Source organism: Brachycentrus maculatus, unplaced genomic scaffold, assembly GCF_059751285.1.
Source record: "Brachycentrus maculatus isolate JH-2025_06_01 unplaced genomic scaffold, ASM5975128v1 h1tg000396l, whole genome shotgun sequence".
In the NCBI taxonomy this organism is placed as follows: domain Eukaryota; kingdom Metazoa; phylum Arthropoda; class Insecta; order Trichoptera; family Brachycentridae; genus Brachycentrus; species Brachycentrus maculatus.
The window spans coordinates 197,678-220,455 of record NW_028281145.1 but is presented as its reverse complement, the minus strand read 5'-3'; the positions used below and the strand labels follow the sequence as shown (position 1 = coordinate 220,455).

The following is a 22,778-nucleotide window of genomic DNA, read 5'->3' as shown; positions in this document are numbered from 1 at the left end:
TGTATTTTTTAAAGGAGCAAGCGTATATTAATAAAAATTTATAATAATACAATAATTTTAAATATAAGTCTTACTTAGTAAAACTTAAATTAAAATGAATAGATTTTACCACAAAGTGACTGCCAAATCAATTAATGAAATTATACAATAAATAACAAAAATATTTTAGAACGATAAAAATATATTTGTGGTATTTACAGGTACATATGTGTATCTTGTTTGCAAAATAATGAAACGATATGTGTAATTTTGGCAAACCTTAAGAGTGATATCCAATTTCGTGCAATGGCTGCAGTAGTTCAGATCAAGTCTGCACATTTGTGAAATAAAAGAAAATGGTTTTCCGCACGTCACTTCTCTAACCGGTTTGCAGAAAAACCGCAGTTCTGTCTACTATAGAGATGTGCAATCTTTGGCGTCTGTACATTTGAATAAAATTCTATTTCTCTCTTTTTCAAGGATAAAGTTATCCCTTTATTTATGTTATAACATTCACAATTCTACCCAGATTAATTAACCAAACAAATAAAATTTTGGATGTTATTCTATATAATTCCAATTTAAGTTCAATTTATAGCTGTATTTTTTGTTATATAACCATACCACAAAGTTAACAGTGCTTTTAATAAATAAGATATATTTTATTTATCCTAGAATGCGTTAATTAATGGATAAAGACAACTCCAAAATTTAAGTATTGTGGTTGTCAATCATGGGTAGATTGGCGAATGTTCCACGTGTAAAAATCACTTACCCCAGCCTTCTTTACTTCGTAAGCCCTAGTAATACCGAGACATCCATGTTCATTGTCATATACTCGTATGTTGAGATATAAATATTTATAAAAAAGTATTCAAATTTATTTCAAATTACAGAAATATGAAAATATGGAAAAAATTTGAAACACTTTACATTTTATATGATTGTTTTCTAAGATCATGTCCATGTAACAAACAAATCATGATCACTGTACCAAATAATGTTGGCTGCGGTTATTCGGTAAGGAACTACTGTAAATCTCAAACAATGGTTTATAATGTTATAGTACCTGTATTACTATATTATATATACAGGTATTCATTGAAAGATATACAGGAATTCCCCAAGTAAACCTTATTCTATATTTTTTAAACATTTTTTACATCAACTCCTTTCGTTCATCAAATATTTATATAGGAAAGGTTCTGTTTGGTTTATATGATTACTTTACACAAATTATAGGTTATATAAATATTAATACATAGTAATTAACGCTTTGCAAATGTTAACAGTAGAAAATCAAATTTGGCATGTTTAAACTATCAAACGCAAAGTTTGGTTAGCTCTGTATCACGGCGAAGGTTCCAGCAGCCGAGTCGTGTGATTCGGAAATGGATTCAATGCACATGTACCCAAGAATGGGTTTGACTCGCAAAGGGTGTGGTTTCCAACATCACCAGACTATTGAGATGACATTGCTACGCACGGAGAAACAAACTTTACATTAAATGGGTGTGTCTCATACATTCCGCTGGACCAAATAATGTCCCACGAGAAATCTCACTTGTTTTTCTCATTGAAATACATTTAAATTCCGCTTTGTGCTGAAGTGAGACATTTAAATTTGAGTCAGAAAAAGGCTTTCCACTATTTAAATTGCGGAATTTTAAATTCAGTTAAACCTCGATATAACGGATCTCTATTTAACGGTCAAACGTTAAAATATGAAAAACGTCTTATAAATATTATACATGCTTAGTACAAAAATTGACGCTAAATGTAAACAATTTTAAGCGGTCGTGATAATCACAAATTGTGTCTCAAGACTTCGAAACCAAACTTGATTCCCTTTTAAAAGCAAGCTTGTCGATATCAAACTGCAACGTCACTTCACAACGAGTATCCGAAGACAATATAGACAAATATAATTTTATTTGTTTTTTGTATTGTTTATTTATTTGTTTATTTTACCTTTTGATTTATTTTACATCTATTTTTATAAAACAGATTTTTGGCTTTAATGGATACCCTCTCCCCCCAATTAATTCGTTATATCGAGGTTTTACTGTATAAGAATGAATTTTCAAATTGATGATATTTTAAATTTATGTACATATTTTAAACGTTAAATTCCTTGTATTCTCTCTATAAGGTTGGATACGTTTCATATGGTCGACCTTTAAAGGAATCTTTTCGTTCTCCTTTCCCCGTTTAAAATAAACTGTAATAACGATAAATTTGAATTAAATAAATAGTTGTTTTTGATTGTTTATTCATAATATTATAATAATATTGACATACCACCATTTCTATAACATAACGTCTTATGTAGGCTTAACGTTTTTATTTTTTCCTATGTCCTATGCAGTATGTAAAAAAAATAACAACGAGTACATAATTGAAATATAAAAATTATTCATATAAAAATCATTTCATGCATTTGTTATTTCATGTTGAAATGAAAAATGCATGAAATGATTGACTTTGGCTTATTTTAGTTAAATCAAGATTTGATTACAAACTTTATTAGTTATATAAAGGTATAATTTTAATTGGATGCTGTGGCTAGTTAAAGGGAGTTAAAAAAATATATTGAGGTTCGATGTATCGAGTATTCTACTACATGTTATAATTAAAGGTCAACCAAAATACCAATTCACCATTCACCAATTCTACCCGTTTTTGACAACCACTATATATATGAACCAATTTTGAAACATTGTTCTTGAATCACTAGAACTTCACTAGAGACATCTATTGGTGAGATGAAAATTCTATTAAAATATAATAATAATAATAAAACCCTTATCCGCACCCCAATGGTGCATAGGGCACTGTGTCATATAAACGCAGTGTTATCTTGATCGTTTTACATATGAAGAAAGGGTGATCAGCCCTCCGCTTCAGGTACCAGTCCATGGTAATATTGAATAAATATTACAGTGAAAAAATCACTAACATTTATTTTACCCCCCTTGGGAATCGAACCCGGGACCTCCAGAACGGTAGCCGAGCGTGCTGACCATTACACTATGGAGGCGGACGGATATTAAAATATAAATATTATTTTATTATACTATAATATTCTTCTTCATCTTTGATGAGATGTCAAAAAATAATATGAAAATAATTCCGATAATACAGATTTTGTGAACAAGTATTTGAAGACACTCAAAATGTTGTATTAAAATTATGTTACATTTAAAGTGAACATAAAATACGTAGCAAACATTCATACCAACATGGTACTTTGTAATATTGTAATGAATTGCTCACATTTAAAAACAAGATTAATAAAAATTTAACACGTGTTAGATGGTGTAATGTAGTTTTTATTTCTCGTTATAATATGGTATGTGATTTATTAACCCTTTAAGAGATGATAGATGACTTTTTATGCGTAAATGGTTTGAACGAGCGAACAAAAAATACATAAACGAATTAAGATTGCGTTCTCGCAGACGGTTCTAATGTAGCTCATTAGTCTTACTGTCACTCACTTAGCCCTTTATGTGAACGCAGAAATAACATTGGGACTACATTCAAACTTCAACGAAAAAATAATATAAAATACACATGTCATTATATACGTACAGAATGTAGTGTAAAACAATTCAACTCATTAACATTAGTGATTTTTTTAATGATCTCCATCATCAATTATGTACAAGTATGTATATCTACGAACGTTAACCTCAATAAAATAAAACACTAAAATTTTAACTATATAAATAAAAAAATAAATAAAAAAAATGGATAGCGAGAGAATGACTAAGAAAATATATGTGGCGAATGTGAGAGGGAAAACAGAACATGGACGACCGAAAAAGACTTGGCACGATCAGATCTATCAGAACCTAAAAGCTGGCGGTGTCAAAAGTCTGCGTAATTGGTGGGCATGTATGACTAGATGTATGGATCTGAAGGAGGCGAGGAGTGTATGTCAGGATAGAAAAGTGTGGCGTTCCATCCTCTCTGCCTACTCCTGCGGGAAAACGGCGAGATGGTAGTGACTACCACCAAGAAAACCTCACCAAGATAGTACTACAACAATCCAATGCAGTGCTCTTTCAACCATCGCGTGTGGATAAACCAGTTTATAGTTTTTTTTTTTTTTTAAATATGTTCACTCATATACGTGCGGGTAAATAAACCTGTATTTTTTAGATTTAAAATTTTCAACATAATTTTTATCTCTGAATGTTTTTGAATAGTTTTATAACATAAATGTGGAATTGTTTAATTGGCTTTTTTTAACGTAACTATTTTTGTTAATATATAATAATGTAATGTTTATAATTGTTAATGAAACTATTTTTATTATATTATTTTTTTTATGTAAAGCTGTACAATTCCCGAACAAACAAAATAAAATAATTTTGAATATTTGAGAGTACGATATAGTAGAAGTAATTTGAAAAAATCGAATTGTCGCCAGTTAATCATGATAAAGAGCCGTGTTTGCGTTTTCATTTAACTTACAATATTATTTATTCAATGATATTGATGATACCAAGTAATTTTGTTTTCATTTCCGTTACTGTTAATATGTAAATAAATCAACTGCTTCAACTCCAAAAGATCAATATCCAAGTATTGCGTACGGAGGGTGCCGTAACAGAAAAGTCTCACGACCCCGTACCGGGGCTGGTTGTAAACATACAACCTAATACTTACGTTATGAAAGCACTGGATATGCCGCTACTGTGGAGAACAACGCTTCACCCAGGCGTGCATCTGAAAATTAACAATTAATTAACCTAATAAACGTCTTTGTATAATTGCCAGTTTATCATAAATAAATACCATTTAATATTGATAATACATTGAAAAATATATGCAAAATATATTAATCTCCTTCTTCTTTTTGTAGATCCTAGGGATCTGTTTGTGCCTCCGCATGTCGCTCTTGGGATGTTGACTCCCAGGTATCTTTCCATCTTTTCGGAGGTCTGCCTGGGGTCTGCGTCCTTCAGAGTTACCTTACCTTGAAGGGCGATACGCGGAAGTCTGGCTTCTGAAAGATATTAAAACTAGAAAATATTAAAACTACAAAGTAATAAAAACAATTGTTCTTTATTATTTAGAGAACAATTGTTCTTTTATTTCTTCTATAAAAGTTTTTAGTTTCATACCTATCCTTAGTATATTATCGCCTTAAAATGGTTTATAACATGGTGCTATTGTACAAGTGTTTAATTTTTTTTAAACAATCGATATTCCACAAAGTAAATACCGAATCAATAAAATATAAATCTCTATATTAAGTTGTAGTGTTTTTTACTACAGAATTTAAAAAAAACTCTTTATTTACCAGTCCAGGGTAAAATACGAATAAATACTCGAGTGAAAAATCACTTTCATTTCTTTGACCCCCTTCTGGAACTCAAACCCGGGACCACCAGTACGATAGCTGAGCGTGCTGACTATGACACTACGGTGGCAGACAAAATATTAATTTAAAGGTAATTGAGGGCATCTATGCTGACCATTGCCTCTTTTAGAAGGTATCAGGTTCGCGCAACCCAGGACGACCACTGCTGACTATTCGTGGGCAGTTCTCGTAAGAACTTGGACGCGGATCTGACTTGGGAGGATGCAAAGGAGCTGGCAGCCGACAGGAAGCCTGGAGACAGTTTGTGGACTCCATTTGCTCTACTTAGGGAGCGGATATGGTTTAATAATAATGCTCGTAATTATTTCAACAATATTAATATATAAATCATGTTCAAGAATTTAAGCCATAAACAGAGTTCTTAAGTCAATACTAGGGCAAGGAATTTACTTAAAGTCTCAATTTTACTGCGGAATCAGTTGCTCGTTATTTTGCGCTGTGCGTGACATAAATACCATTCTTAGCGCCGCCTTTGAAGTTTGCTATCTTTGTGTAAATGTTGTCTTTCGGTCCCATTGATTGAGGCGTTATACATATAAAAATGGCTTGATACAACGAATGCGCTATTTATTAAGTCTGTTATTTTAGAACAGACGTCTGAATTTAGAAAATGCCTTCAAAATGCCTTTGTGTTACACGAAAAGCTTTGTCGTAAATCAGAGTTACGGCAAAACATTATTCTAGGCGTGATTTCAGAATTTCTACAACGATTTTAGAAATAAGGGCGTATTTAGCTTACTTTAGAAATTAAGCAAACTTTGATTTTTAATTTGTTAATTTTAAATATAAGCAGACTAGTTCAGGTAATGTTTTTCTTTCTTCGTGGAACGTTTATTTACTTAGTTAATAACTATCCAAGAGTTAAACGAAAGAGCACTTAATTTTAGACTTATAAATATACAAAAAATCGTAAAATTTAGTGATAAATATTGAAATAAACTACATGTATAGTATTATTGTCTATATTTGTCCGCCTCCGTAGTGTAATGGTCAGCACGCTCGGCTACCGTTCTGGAGGTCCCGGGTTCGATTCCCAGGGGGGGGGGGTCAAAAATATAAGTGATTTTTTCACTCTAATATTTATTCAATATCACCCTGGACTGGTACCTGAAGCGGAGGGCTGATCACCTTTCCTTCATGTGTAAACGATCAAGATAACACTGCGTTCATATGAACCAGTGCCCTTTGCACCATTGGGGTGCAGATTAGGGTTTTTATTATTATAGTATTATTTATATTTTTAATAGTTAAATACTTTACTTTGTGATTAGTCATCTTTCCTTTTTTTTACAAAAATGTTAGTAATATTAGTATTCAACCACTCACCATGATTTTTCTCTACAAGAAACGTAACGTACGAGACGTAACGTCTCTTCGTCAGGACAATCGCTACAACAGCATGTAAACAATACTACACATTACTACCATCACATACACAAAATAATAATCACATGCGATTTTAGTCTACCCGAGCAATCCTTAGTGCATGTTGGTTTGGACTTATGATTGTCCTGACGAAGCGACGGGTACGTCTTAAGATTGGTAAACAAAAATATCAGTTTATGGTTAAATACTATCATTACTAATATATTTGTAAAAAAATACGTATATAGTGGTTAAAACATTATAAAAATAAGGCACAATATTGATTCAATTTGAAATAACTAAATATTTGAGCGAAAATACACGTTTCAAATAGGAAACATTTCATTCATTAAAATAAAACATGTTTTTTCACTATTTGTACTATAAAGTATGAATACGATATTTAATTTATTGTAAAAAACATATTTTTCAGATGATTTTTCACAACACCGACCGTGGTTTATAAAATTTTATATTTACGTAAAATATTTTATCTTATATCCACTAAATTGTAAGTAATTCCTTATAATATGAAACGAAAGGGAAATAATGTTTGTACTTTTATTTATAAATAACACTTTTCATATCCATTCAATTGTCAAAACGTCTTTTCAATTATAACAACTGGTTGAGTATGAAAGAAATGTCTCAAAAGGATAAAAGAAATTTCGTATTGTTACTGTATTTCACAACAAATTGGTTTTTCAGTAAAAGCAAACAAATTTTAAATCGTGATAAATGTCTCGACATGAAAATACTAGGAAAATACATAATAGACTTCTTGGAAAATATCTAAAAAGCAACGATTATAATCATAATATTGTATATTATGTTTATCCGTATTCTAGGAGATATTTGTACTATGTATTTTCTTTATTAACAGCCATTGCCAGTTTTACAAAAAATAAATTTTGTGTTGTAGACTTTATGATAAAAAATAACAAATTTAGTATAAAATATTTTAAGATAATTAAACTACTTAAATAAAATAATAAATCATTTAAACTTTTTTCAATTAAGCATTTTCGATTCATTAGTTGGTGTTGTTGTCAGTAATACATGTATATTTCCTAAATACAACTTAATGAATACGTTGAACCAATCTAGATGTGAACAATATTTCAGGGGTTTTGAACCAATAATTTGTTTTGTTTTTTAATTTAATATCGAATTCAAACACTGATTTTCTTAATCTACTAAATCTTATTTTATTTTTTAAAACACAATAAAATAAAATATGTGATAAAAGTTCATATTAATTAAAACGGAAACTTTACAGCAGGTTTCAATAAACTTGTAATTTGTTGAATGTTTTTCGCAGATACTCTGTCACATTTTTTTAACTTTTTAAAATAAATCAACTTTGTTTTAACAAAACAACTTAATTTTGTAAAAATTGTAATAATTTACTAAATTATGAGTGTAAAATCTTGTTTTGTATTTGACTGTCATGTTGGAGGTATCGGGTTGGATTCCCTGGAGGGTCGACATTTACGTGATTTTTCACTCTTATCCTTTTTTAATATTACCCTGGACAGGAACCTGAAGTGCAGTGGTGACGTGTTTAACGATTACGATAACACTATTTCAGACTAAGTAATGCCATTTGCACCATTAGGTGAAGATAAGATTTAGAAAAAAGCTGTTTATACTCGAAATATAGTGCAACGGCAGAAAAAAGTCAAGTTACATTTCGGTTAAAACTCGGATAATTGTAAAAAGAAAATAATTTTAAGAAGAAAGAAAACTTACATAGACGCTCTGCATGTGAACTCTGGTTCATTAAAAATGTACTTGTCTTCGGTTTTAAAGGGTTTTTTGATTCTAGATAGAATGACAATTGATAAAAGATATAATGTTTTTTATATAATGTTATAAGAAAAGATAGAGTGAGAAATTTTTTATTGTATTTATTGTTTTTACACCTTATAAATGTATTTAAAAAAATATAAATTAAATATTGTTAAAACAAATTCGAATGTTGCACCATCGGCATATTAAGCTTAAATAAATAAATAAATTCCCTAAAAATATTGTGTTCTCTTTTCGTCGCGCTAACACCGCCGTTTCATTAATAATACCAAGTAATTTCTAGAGTAGATATCTGACACCCTTTTCCATTTCACCATCAAAACCTGAATCACTTGTTGAATTTTCTGATCATCATAAAACATGGGAATGGGTGGCTATAAAATCTGAAATGAAAACATTGTACCGAGCTGTCGGCGCACGCATCTGATTACTCGCGTTGGTTTAGTGTTATATGTGACACCGTTTCTATTGCCAACAATAGCGACCAGATATATCTGAATACCTCCACTTGTCATCTCACTCCGTCACGTCTGGAAACGTGCGGGAAAAGGGGATAGAGATTGACAGCTTATACCGAGAAAGCTTTCGGATGTTTTGCTCGTTAAGTCAACCAAGTTTACAGTTGTTCTAATTGTGGACCGATACAAAATAAAGCATAATGAACACAAGACATAATGTCACAAGGCTCTTAACAGGAGCGGACCTGAAAAATGGGCCTTAAAGAGACCTTATAGACATAGGAGGTCGAATTAAATATCGACTTCTTTAAGATCGATACTTTACTCACTTCGGTTTTTTTTTAAATAATAATTTAAAGTTGATATTTAATTTTATTTAGTTTTTTCCTAAATATTTGATTGATCGTAAGACTATTCAGTTTTTTTTATTTGACAATTTAAGCTAATTTGATAAGATAATTTAGATTAAAAAGAGATATATTTGACTTAACGCAAAAAGTCACGAATATAACCCCAATCGAGTAAGCAAATAAGTAACAGTTACCCATAAGTCACACCTAGCAGCCTTATCGCCTTCCATTGCCAACTTCTATAATAAACGGACAAATATTATATCACTAGATTGATTGGCAATACAACTGTCGATAAGTGCTCTATATCTACCGCTACTACGGCGGTCAATGCATTATTGGTGAGATAAAAATGTTTACAAATCCATATTAATGACGTATTATTTAGAGTCAGCTTTAAGGCAAAACTGTACTGACAAAATGTTTAATGTTACATTTGTTCCCTTAGTTTATATAACATTTAAATAATCTATCAATTTTTATAGACAAAAAGATTTGCTCAATATTTTCACTAATATTTTAACGTCATTTTTAGCCTATTAAGTACTACTATTCTTTATCAAAATCTACATTCATCTCTTTTAAAAACCATGAATTTGGATTTGTCAACAATCATCAACAAATCACAGCTATTACAAACAACAATGTATTGCAACTATAGCTTAATTGGAGCGCCCTCAAAGTAAAAATACACGAAAATGGCTCCATATAAATAATTATTTATTTTATATAATTACTCTTTCAACTTTTGAACTTTGAAATCGAATATTTATTTATACCTTTTAGCAATTTTATTGAAACAAACGAACTACAAATGTTTTCTTGGATAAAAGTTTTTTTCTAATATATTAGTACCGCCAACCATACGTATATGTGCTTCCCGAAGCTTGGCATCACAACTCATTGTATTTAGTGGAACTAGAATGCGGAGCTGGGGCCTAGAATTAGTTGACCTGTAAAAACAAGCTATAAATTTTTTCTACGACCATCTGCTCCTGATTGGCGGATCGCCGAACTTTCTGAATAAAACAATACACGTTTATATTTCAGCAGCCGCGTTGTTTATTCATTTTGTTTATTTTCATGACGCAATTTTTCAACTGAAATAAAATACTATTTGATCGTTTCGTTAAATACGTTGAAATAATAAAAGAAATGTCTATACTTAATACAATTTAGTAATGAAACTTTATACAATACGTATACAATACGTTTAATATTGATTAATTTCTCATCGTGGCCTTAATACTTAGCCAAACGAACCTTCTTTTTATTTTTTATGCATTTTTTTAATATAATTTAATTATTTATTCCATAGTGACTTATTTTGCGGTGCATTTTTTTATATTTTCAACTGCATACATTCAATAACCTGTATGTTTTTCGTATGTTGCTGTTACATTCAGTAGATAGCGCTGACGTTGCAATTTACGTGATGTATATTTGCTTGTGTGTGTAGATATATACATGATATACAAATATACATGATGTATATTTGCTTGTGTGTGTAGATCTAAGTATGTTGTAGCTAAGGTAATTATATTAGGTCATCTTGATAAAAATATTACAAAAAATAATAAGATGTGTAATTAAAAACCATATTCGGTGCAAAATCAAATAGTAAAAAAACTTCTACTGAAATGACTAATAAATTTTTCCCCGTGTAATAAAATAATTGAGCATGTTTTTTTAAATGCTATTATAAACGAAACACTTTTAGTTGATATATATTGTAATTGCAACGTTCCGTAGCAATTTGCTTTGAAGTTTTCTTCGGTAGTAGATGAGAGGAGTGTGAAAAATTTGCTGTCGACCGAAATTCTCTGCGGTATGACGACGTGGTTCTAAGTCCTAACATACCACCATTTTCCAATTAGTTCGAGAAGTTTACCCTTAATCGTTTTGTCTAGTTCATTCTCTAGTTTTCTTAGTTAAAAAAATAAAAAAATGGTATAAAGAATTAAAGATCTCAGCGGTAATTCGTATGCAAATTAAATAAAGTCTTGCTTTATTTAATTTAATTTTAAAATTCGTAAGTTTTGTTTAATTTATTCACTAATCGAAGAAGTTTTACTAAACAAACTTTACTTAAATGATTTTTTTTGTTGCTAATATGAAATAAAATAGAACATTCTAATACGTCACTTTCGAGAATGGAGATACAGTTGGAATGCAAAAAAGGTTGGGTTATTATAAAATACGGAAAAATAGGATTTACAGTTGAATAAACAATCTCAGAACTTAAAAATGACTATTTTCTTTCCATCGAAAATATTGCAATACTATTATGCAAAAAAAAACAGTTATTAAGGTTGGTAATAAGCAACATAATAAGATGAACATATGAAAATTATAAGTAGTTTACAGTAAAAAATAAACTTTGAAAAAAATTGTTTAATTTTACTGACTATCGGATCAACCAGAGTGGCGGACTATCTTGTGGCCTGTTTTTTAGAAGGGATTGGCCTCTTGCGATGTCTGAGGGGTCTGCCTGAGAGTCGTCTTCCTTGGGGTTGGCTGGACAGTGCAATGCGGGGGAGTCTGGATGGTTCCATTCTCCTCACATGTGCATACCATTGTCTCCTTTATTGCCTTCCCCATCTAACGACATCTTCTATCTCATATATTATATTCCTTATCCTCGCGTTCCTTATTCTATCTCGTAGACTCTTGCCAGATATGCTTCTTTTTTATCAATTTAATATTAAATTCTTTCAGTTTTGATAAACGAATTGCAGGTTGAAGTAAAATTACATTTTTTATTATTTTTATATATTTTCTTAAATATTGATCATTGTGTCTTTTTCTTTCAGAAATGGTGTTATCGAAAACGGTTCAAAAAGAGATTTATGATACAGCGAGAGCATATTTCGTAAAAAGCTACGGCGAATGGTGTTAGGTAAATATTGTTAAATTTATATTTTTACATAATTAGAGAAATAATAATGAATTTGATTAATGTAGGATATATTTAAGATATTTGTCACAATTTACCCGCGTTTTACCTAGCACTAGCGACTTTTCTCTACTACGATCGAATGCTAATTGTACTTTCAAAGATTTTTGAAATTAGTTTGACCAAAACTGTTTTAGTAAAAAAAGTGGGAGTGCGATTGAAATCAACGCGAACACGCACATAACACAGTTTTCCTTTTAGGATTGTCGCATAACGCTTCGAAAAAGAAATGCATGAAATGTATTACATTGAAGTAATGATCACCATGTAATTTTTATTATTAAAATTCTTGCTCGCCACGTCAATTTTATGTACTAAGCCACTTTTACGTATACCTGCGATTACGTTATCAGATATTCTGCTAAAAGCACGTGTTTCTTCTCTAACAAAGCACTGTATAAATTATACATTCTAGCGTTATTATATATTGACCAAGTAATCCGGCAACCCCCCACGAGGGGTGGCTACTAACCCACGACACTTCGGATGCATTCCAAGCAGATGGGGTCTTCCCAACCCCGGAGGGTTCAAACTCTCTCGAGGGAATCCGCCGTCCCTTCAGGGTTAAGGTAAACTGTCAGGTAGCCGGAATTTTGAAGCAGAGGTATTTATTTACTGATTGGATTGGAAGTTTCAAAGGCATACATTTTGATGCTAAATACATTACTTTTTTGCCCGATATTTTAATAACGATTTCATTAAGGGTACGCCTTGTCCCGAAAGCGGATCAAAGCAGTATAAAGCGATTTTGAGATATTGATAATCAGAATGAGCGAATATTAGGCAAGGATTTTGTTTTAAGTAAGGAATATATAATATTGCTTCACCTTCAAAATATTTTATAAACTTTTAATAAATAATCATATTATTTATGTGATACCTTGTCCGACAAACGGTTCAAAGCAACATAAAGCGATTTTAGGACATTTATAATCAGAATGAGCAATTATCAAAAAAATTGATTGATAATTGTAGTAAGTAAAATTGATTCAATTTAAACAAATTACAACAAACAAATTAACTTACTATAACGCAACAGTACTTAGAATTTAAAAAAAAAACGCCTCTTCCACTTTCATATATCTCCTCCTACATATTTTCTGATTACTTCGACTCCTGACTTGACCACTTTTAAGTATTTGGAATACTTGATGACGTCAAGTTTTCAGTAGTTTCCTTTCAATAATTATTAATCAGAGGAAATATTAATTTGTTTCGTGTTTTTGTTTTCAACTATCGTAAATCTTTTGTCTATATCATTTTTCACCCACGCTAATCTGAACCATATAACAATAGTTCAGGTTAGGTTTTATCTACACCAAATAAAAACATTATTACGATCCGAGAATTTAGGTTAGTATATGCGAAATTTTATATTGTACACATTTATTAAATAACGCAATTACAAAACTCTATAGCACATATATGTGTATGTGTTTGTGATATATATATATATATATATATATATATATATATATATATATATATATATATATATATATATATATATATATATATATATATATATATATATATATATATATATATATATACATATATATATGTATATATATACATATATTTATATATATATATATATATATATATATATATATATATATATATATATATATATATATATATAAATATATATTTATAGTCATAAAACATTTTACATGTTTTTTTTTATTTATGATAAATAATGTATTTGCCATAAGATCCTTAAAGAGCTGCACGCTTCACCTCAATATAAATCCTACAGGAATGAGGATTACTAAATAAATAAATATTAAAATAAATAACGGCTGTTTTCAGCCCTCCCTGAAAGTTGATACAGAGTGGTTAGTCTCGTTAGTGAATATGTATAATATAAACTTATTGCGGTTGGCAGTAAAACCTTCTGCATCAGGAACGTATTGCACGTATCACAAGTTTAACGAACCGTTTACTAGCGAGCCTGCAGAAACGCATCATTCTATAGCGGAATACTGAATAACAAGGCCTGCGGCAGAGGAAGGTTTATGGGTAGGGGTCGGGTCACCCACAAGGCCCGAGTGTACAGATTATAAACAACATTTTGAGTGTGTCCAAATACCTGTTCACAAAATCTGGATTATCTCCAATTACAGGAGTTATTTTTATATTATTTTTCGACATCTCATCAAAGATGAAGAAGAATATGGAAGTCTGGGCATTTACGGGGCTGACGACCGTAAATGCCCAGACTTCCATATTCTTCTTCGTCTTTGATGAGATGTCAAAAAATAATATAAAAATAACTCCTGTAATTGGAGATAATCCAGATTTTGTGAACAAGTATTTGGACACACTCAAAATGTTTTAAATAAATTGTCTGGTCAAATTATAAGCTTAAATAATAAAAATGAAAATGGTATTTTCTGGCGTTTCTCATGTGTGTGATTATAATCCAGGATTCGGGCCTCACATACTAATATAAGATTTTCTGCTTAGTAAAAAGCTTCTTTACATCTCACCAATAGATGTCTCTAGTGAAGTTCTAGTGATTCAAGAACAAGGTTTCTAAATTGGTTTATATATACAGAACTTCCAAGAATTTGAGTAGTGTGGTTGTCAATAATGGGTAGAATTGGTGAATGTGTGTAAAATGATCACTTAAACCAGCCTATGACGGTCGTCAGCCCCGTAAATGACCAGACTTCGATATTCTTCTTCATCTTTGATGAGATGTCAAAAAAATACAGATTATATTATTATAAACAAAACAAAGCACCAAGCCTATTTCAATCAAGTAAATATATTTTTAGTGTAGCCAATACTTGTTCTTATAATTGGAAAAAGGAGCAGAGGAAAAACTTGGCACGATCAGGTATGCCAAATACTTGAAAGCAATCAGGTTAGGAGTTGAAACAATCGGCGGATGTGTATGAGGAGATGCATGAACGTGGAAGAGGCGAGGAATGTTTGCAATGACAGAGTGGTGTGGCGTTCTATTCTCTCTGCCTACCCCTGCGGTTAGTTAGTCAATGAGTCAATACTTGTTTACAAATCTAGGTTACATTTAGGAGTTAATTTTACATCACAACATATGTAGATAAAGAAGAAAATGGAAGTCTGGGTATTTTAACAGGGCTTCGCAACATTTTGAGTGTGTCAAAACACTTATTCACAAATCTAGGTTTCTACACTTTAGAGATATTTATATATCACAACATACAGAAAGAAGAATGTCGAAGTCTTGGTATTTACAGGGCCTATACCTATACCTGTCAAAGACTGATTAAGTGATCACTGTACAAACGTGTTACCTTACAATCTACCCACGATTGACAACCACACTAGTAAAATTTTAAGAAATCCTACTTAAAAAATAAATATCATGAAATTTTATGAGTGAGATCACTGGAGCCATCTATGGTTGGATAAAGAATACTTTTATTTGGCAGAGACCTTTTTATTGATGTATCCAAGATCCTAACCGGATTATTTTACATAGTAGGAGATGCCTCAAAACATGATTTTTAATAGATACAGTGAACTATCACTTAAGGTGTCATAGTATTTATGATAAATGCAGGAGTTTCGAAAATAAAATTTAAAGTACTTAAGTTACAAAGTGCATAAATAATGTTGTAATAAATTGTCAAAAGTCAATCTTCGCTTTTCAGGAAATATTCGGTTAAATTTATGTTCTCGTCCTAAAATATTTCCTGTCTATAAATTGTGTAAAGTGTAAAGCTCCGGCACAGTTTCTAATAAAACAAAACACCATTTAAATACTTAAAACTTACAGAACGTGCCTCGTACATTTCGCGTAGCCCTACGAAATTTATATGGCAAATTTATCAAAATAACTTTACATATTTCAGTGTTGCTTTATTTATTTTCTTACACTCCATTTCAGCGAGAGGCTAAATTACATAAATCACGTTATAATTCACGTGAGAGGTTATCTGTGAACTTAAATTTTCTCATTTATACGCAAATAAGCAGAAAAGCTACATTAAAAATTATATTTCCGGGAGAACTTTTTCTGACTTAGACTGACGATTCCTTATTTGAAGAATGCCACGTCATCAATACCATTGAAATTGCGATTATATTTATTTTATATATAATCTTACAAATAAGCAGTAAGAAGTTTGTATTGTATCTACAATTTATAGTTAATTTGATTCTTATTTAGTTTAGCATTTAAAAATTCTGTGTTTGGAAAAAAGTTAATAAAAAAACCCCGAATTCTTCTTCATTTTTAATGTTCTGTCCTTCACTGCTGTATATAGGCCTCTTTCGAATCCTTCCATTTTTTTCGGTCTGTTGCTGCTTGCAGCCGATTTCTACCCCTCACAGCGATTATGTCGACGAATTATCTTTTGTCAAGTCTTCCGACGCCTATTTTATTCTCCCAAGGTATTCATCTCAAAATTTTAGGCGTCCACCTTGTGGGGTCCTGTCTTGCAACATGTCTCGCTCATTGCCACTCCACAATACCCTGGTTCTATTCCTAATTACTTCATTTCTTATTTTATCTCTCAAGCTTAAGCCATGCATGGATCTATCCATGGATCACTGTGTGCATTTGAGCTTCTCTGAATTTCTTTTTATCAGAAGAACAAGTCTGAACCCCGGATTAAGTCTGATTATCTCACCCTAATGTATTGGAGTTTAATATCGATTAAATACTGTTTCGACGAAACGCAGTGGGTTTAGCACTACTCGGCTATTATGAATACAGTTAACGGGTAAATTGAATAACACAAACACACACACATTATATATATAAACGATAAGGTACACATGACCACAAATAGTGGTGTGAAATCATTGGTGACGATATTTTATGAAAAATGTTGAGAATTTACACAAAAGCGTGAAATAAATAGTCAGCTTTTAAAAAAAGTAAACACGTGAGACACTTAAAGTAGTTCTCGTCCGAGCCGTTGTCTTTTTTTGCATCGTTTTGTTTATCTAAATCGTTTGTCTGGAAATATCTGTCCGGCTGTCATGTTAACATAATGGTCGTCCCAAACATCTGTCTAAAGTCCAACACAACGGGATGCGAGATGCCGAGAGAATGTGGCGTCGCGTCACCTCGCGACTTCCATCCTTTTCTCTGCCGTTTCCTCCGCAGGACGCTATTTATACGGCCGAGACTTGAGACCTAATATGAGACGTCTTTACACGCGTAAATATACTTCCCGCTGAAAGGTCGAACGTAACGCTGAATAGTTTTAAGAGCTGTTTTACGGTGAAAATGTGATAAATGCATTTCGTAGTAGCGGGCAATTTGTATCGGTCGATAGGCGGAAATATGCGCTGCTTGACTTGAGCAACGCTTCATATAGTTTCAGTGTGTCTGAAATGTTACGCCTTGAAAACGTCTTCATCCCACTTCTTGTCATACTTATTTAAGAAATTCGCAATTTCTCACATTTTCATACATTTTAAATAAAGCTTATGTCTTTATAATATTAATATTTTAAGCATTTACTTTGTAGTTACTCATTTTTACTTTTATATATATTTTTTACAAAAATGTTAATTACACTAGAATTTGATTATCAGTGGGTGATCAAATTATAATATTACTAACAAATCAAAATTGTAATATAACAGATTAAAAATGTTAGTAAAATATACTTAAATTATTAACATTTACGTAAAAAAATATAAAAGTAAAAATCACTTACCACATGCTATAAATTTGAGAATATTATTATGGCAGGTACGGCCTTAAATGCAAATCATTATATAAAAAAAATAAACAAAAAATAACGTAATGGTAACGTACTAATATTACTTACATTTTTGTAAAAACAATATAAAAGTCAATAATTCATAATTCATAATTCGCAATTTCAACCAATGCTTTTGTAATTAAATAAAACGTTAATTTGAATATCAAGATTTTATAATATTTATGTATTAAAATTTATCAAATTCAAAATTGATATAAATTTAAATTCGTTTTAAAATAAAAATATCTAACAAAAAACTAACTAACCATCACGCCGCTTCCCCGCAGGGGTAGGCAGAGAGAATAGAGCGCCACACCACTCTGTCCTTGCAAACATTCTTCGCCTCTTCCACGTTCATGCATCTCCTCATACATACCCGCCGATTGTTACGACTCCTAACCTGACCACTTTCAAGTATTTGGCATACCTGATCGTGCCATGTTTTTCTCGGTCTTCCTCTGCTTCTTTTCCCGCTAACATTCGCCTCATAAATTTGTTTTACCGTTCTTTCCTCACTCATTCGTTCTACATGTCCAAACCATCTCAACACACCTTTCTTAATTTTATCGATAATGCTTATCTCAGCTTTGCATTCCTTCCTTATTTCACTATTCGCACATCTATCATACATCGTTTTGTTACACATTCTTCTGAGAGATCGCATTTCGACTGCATTCAGTCTACTTTCATCCTTCTTTTGCCAACTCCATGTTTCACTTCCATACATTAGAGTTGGAACCAGGACTCCGTTGTGCACTGCCAGTTTAGCTTCCGCTGATAGGTTTTTATTTGCTATAACTGATAAATAAAAATATCGAGGTCTCTATTTACAGTGTTTTCGAGTCGGTCTCCTTTAATGCAGTTTCTCACATTATTAAATAAAATTTTCATGAATTTCAAATAAAACATTCGTCTTCATAATTCGAAACTTCCATTAATGCTTTTGTTATTTTAAAAACCATGATTTATACATTATAATTTTATTATATTTATTTTTAAACATTAAAATTTATTCAAATTGAAAGTCGTTGTATTCAAATAGAAATATCGAAGTCTCTTTTTACAGAGCTCTCTAAGTACCTGTTATTGATTCGATCATTGATTGCTTTATTCACCTATAACATTCACTATTATACACACAATTGACAACCATACTACTCAAATTTCTAGTTGAAGGTGTAATAAATTGAAATTTTATATTCATATGTACGTTTGTGAATATATGATTGTTTTAGTTGTTATACACAGTCACATCATCAGTACAAACTTCATTGGCAACATCTAGTGCTAAAAAATAAAACTTTGCAGAGATTTTATTAATTTGATTTCATCATTAAAATTTTCTTGATGAACAACCTATGCAATTCAGTTTTAAATATGCCTCACATTATCTCATATTCTCTTAGTAGCAAGCAAATAATCTAAGCGTATAACGAATAAAAAAGGACATCTTTATATAAAGAGCTCTATATAACCAGTACACGTACTAAGATATCCTTTATCAGAAATCGAACAAAGATGGCAACATATTGCAAGTGATCGAATTTGGCACAGACATCCCCGAGTGTGCAGGGTGATGAAAGTACTCGGCCCTGTACACGAGTATCGATATTGGTGTACGGAATATTGGTACATAACTTCACCCTGTTCACGTACAAATTGTATACCAGATATGGATAAACATTGGCCCGCGAGCCAAAAACGTTTATCCATTAATTTTGTCTCCGGTGCTGCTATCTTTGTCAAAATATATTGTAAACATTTGAATATTTTCAATGAAATGTAAAGTACCAAATATGAAGTCAATTATACCTGGCACCCAAACTTAACGATGTTGCGCCACATTATATGAAATTAAAAATAAATTTTAACAATCTAAATAAACAAGAAAAGAAGTGGCTTCTCAATATGGGACAAAAGTATTGTAATATCTATCCATTTTTAAAACAAATTGTAATTGATAAATACCACTATTTCTGGAAATCTCCTATCAATCGAACCATGGATAATCAAAATTTTAGAGTTGTGCCCTTAGGACTTTGATAGATCTAATGAAAAATGGGTAGAAGCTGTTTCTTATTTCTTATCATTGAAAACATGGCCAATAGTGGAGAGGTTTCATTTATGTTGATAATTGTGTGTACTTTGTAATTTAAAAAAAATCAAACAAAGAAAGACATATTTTAAGACAGTTAGTTATGTTGTTCCCTTGAGGCGATTTTTCTCCGCAACATTTATGCGCCATGCCGGATGCAAATACCATATCGACCATCACAATAAAGCTGTGTCACGCGGTATCTACATAGCTCAAATGTTGCCTCAGTCGAGTTCAAGCTTAAGGAAATAGGTTGCCAATGCCTGCTATATACAATATACGACTGCATACATACATCTATATTTTGTCATACCTACACACATGGCTTGTACCTACTTTATCTCAAAGTTAAATATATACAAGATACCTACTGAGCTATAGTTCTAGAGAGAGAACCCAAATGACAAACTATCTAATGAATTTGCATTGTACATATTCAAACTAGAACAAACGGTGGTTGATTTATGTATACATAGTGCTCAAATAATATATGTCATGGTATATATTTTATAAATATATGTAAATATATATAAAACCATAGTGATCATTGATAAAATATCTTATATAAACACATTTATGCCCTTGTAAAAATGATAAATAACTCGATGCCACACAGTTACAAATAATTTATATCCTAATCAAAAGATGAGGGTTTAAATGTCTCAGCAAATGCCACTTTACCTTAAAATCTATTGTGATACGGGTTTCAATGTATTTAAACAATGAGAATAATGCTGAATAGATCGAAACACGTGTCACAATACAGTTTAGGTAATAGTGGTTATTAACAAGAAAAAAATGGATAATACACATTATAAAAAAGTGAATGCAATGAATACAAATTTAGATATTTTGATAAAAATTTAATTTCACGTGCCGGTTCTCTCTTGATTTATTTATTGAACCCTGAAATTTAATTTTCGTATTTCGTGAATAATATAAACACTAAAAAATTATAATGCTTCAAAATGGTAAATTTGAGTTTTCACTGTTATTAAAATTTTAAGATATTTTTTTGTATTTTTTCCCCGTTTTTCATCTGTTTTTGTTACAAAAGCTTTGCATGTATGATGGCCATCCATGGTTAATACCATCCCTACTGACCAATTGATTCAATATATTAAAACCTCATCACAGCGCTTAAAACAATTTTAAAAGTTATAATTACGTTATGATATTAAGTTAACGAAGGTTCGTTGCTAGATGCGAATTAAAAGGATATTTCAAATTCCACTAAGTAATATGAAAAGCCGTCCTACAACCATAAAACTTTATTATGCGGAGTGAGAATAAATAATTAAGGCAACAATACGAAGCGTGACTTTACATGTCCCAAATGCGTTGCTGCGGTTCCAGTAGAGCTTCCTAGAAAGCTTCTAGTCGACCTCTGTAAGCTTGTAAGCCCAGCGGGATAGTGTGGTGTGAAGAACAGTAAGAAAAGGTCTCTGAGCCGGCGTTGCGGTCCGAAATATTCCGCCAGCGGGACGGATGTACGGAGGTGACAGGGTACTAGATTTTTAAGGGTAGAATCAACATAACTACATGATAATATACATCTTACATGAAAATTTGCATTAATGTTGTTTGTTATTAGAAAATATGGGTAAATAGTTATTTATATGCCGAAAATATACACGTGAAGGAATTCTTACCATTTATTTATTTTAATAAAAATTTAAAAAAAGTGTTTTATGATATTTTTAAGGGAAATTTCTTCATCAAAAAAGCAAGACTAAATTTCACTTACTATAAAAATTTCAAGTTTACTGTTTAATCAATTATGTAAAATCTTTAAAAACTAATGGTTTGTATGATCAACATATACAGGCATGTACAGGTTAAAGAATAAAATAATATATTTTGTAATAATCAACGAGATTAAAAAAACTTTGTTTTTAAATTAAGAATAAAATAAATCTTACAGTAAATAATATATTTGATTGGTCCAATGAAAATCAAACATCGTCTGAATCAAGTACATTTTTAAACATTCGAAATTATAAATGCATCTATAACAATATTTAATATTGCCATTTACGTTATATAAAATAAAATTGTTATTTTTTTGTGATTAAAGCTCTTTTAAAACGATTAATTTTGTTATAAGAATAATTTAAATAATTACTAATATGGTTACATTTAAGTGTAGAAAAGATACATCAAGGGTACGTTTCGTCTTACGAACGTTATTATAAACTACCTAAGTATTATAAACAATTTTTACGGGGTATGAATTGAGTCGGTAATAATTACAACGTAAAAGGATTATTTACGCCCCACGTCGGAAAATTCAGATTCATAATTTGTTAATTAATAACATTTTCGTTCAACCATTTATCAAAGTAGTGGCATTATTTACCGTGAAGTCCCTTATTATATGGGGGGTGGAAAGGCCAAACCTTACCTGGTTTAGGGCAAATACCGCAAATAGACCATATGATGTAAATCAAAACTTGGTCGTAGGGAATAAGGAGCTACTGAAATCGAATATAAGGGCTTTATTAAATAATATACGCTTGTGGTTACGCTACTAAGGGAAGGTTTTTGATACAAGTATTAATTCTACTCCAGCGACACATTATTATTTGAGTACTTCGTTTTATAGCTTTGAGGTTAATAAATAATGACTTTAACTTTGGGTAAATGCTTTG

The 22,778-nt window shown here is 31.1% G+C and overlaps 1 protein-coding gene across 2 annotated transcripts in view; it reads left to right on the top strand.

Moving 5' to 3' along the window:
• Positions 1-22,778, top strand: part of Fili (Fish-lips) — a 116,862-nt gene that overhangs the window by 65,429 nt on the left and 28,655 nt on the right. The window contains exon 2 of one of the 2 annotated variants that reach the window (XM_088270800.1): positions 12,173-12,258. The exons of the other annotated variant lie outside the window; for it this stretch is intronic. The gene's annotated coding sequence lies outside the window, so the exon portion shown is untranslated. The remainder of the gene's footprint in view (positions 1-12,172; positions 12,259-22,778) is intronic. 2 annotated transcript variants of the gene reach the window in all.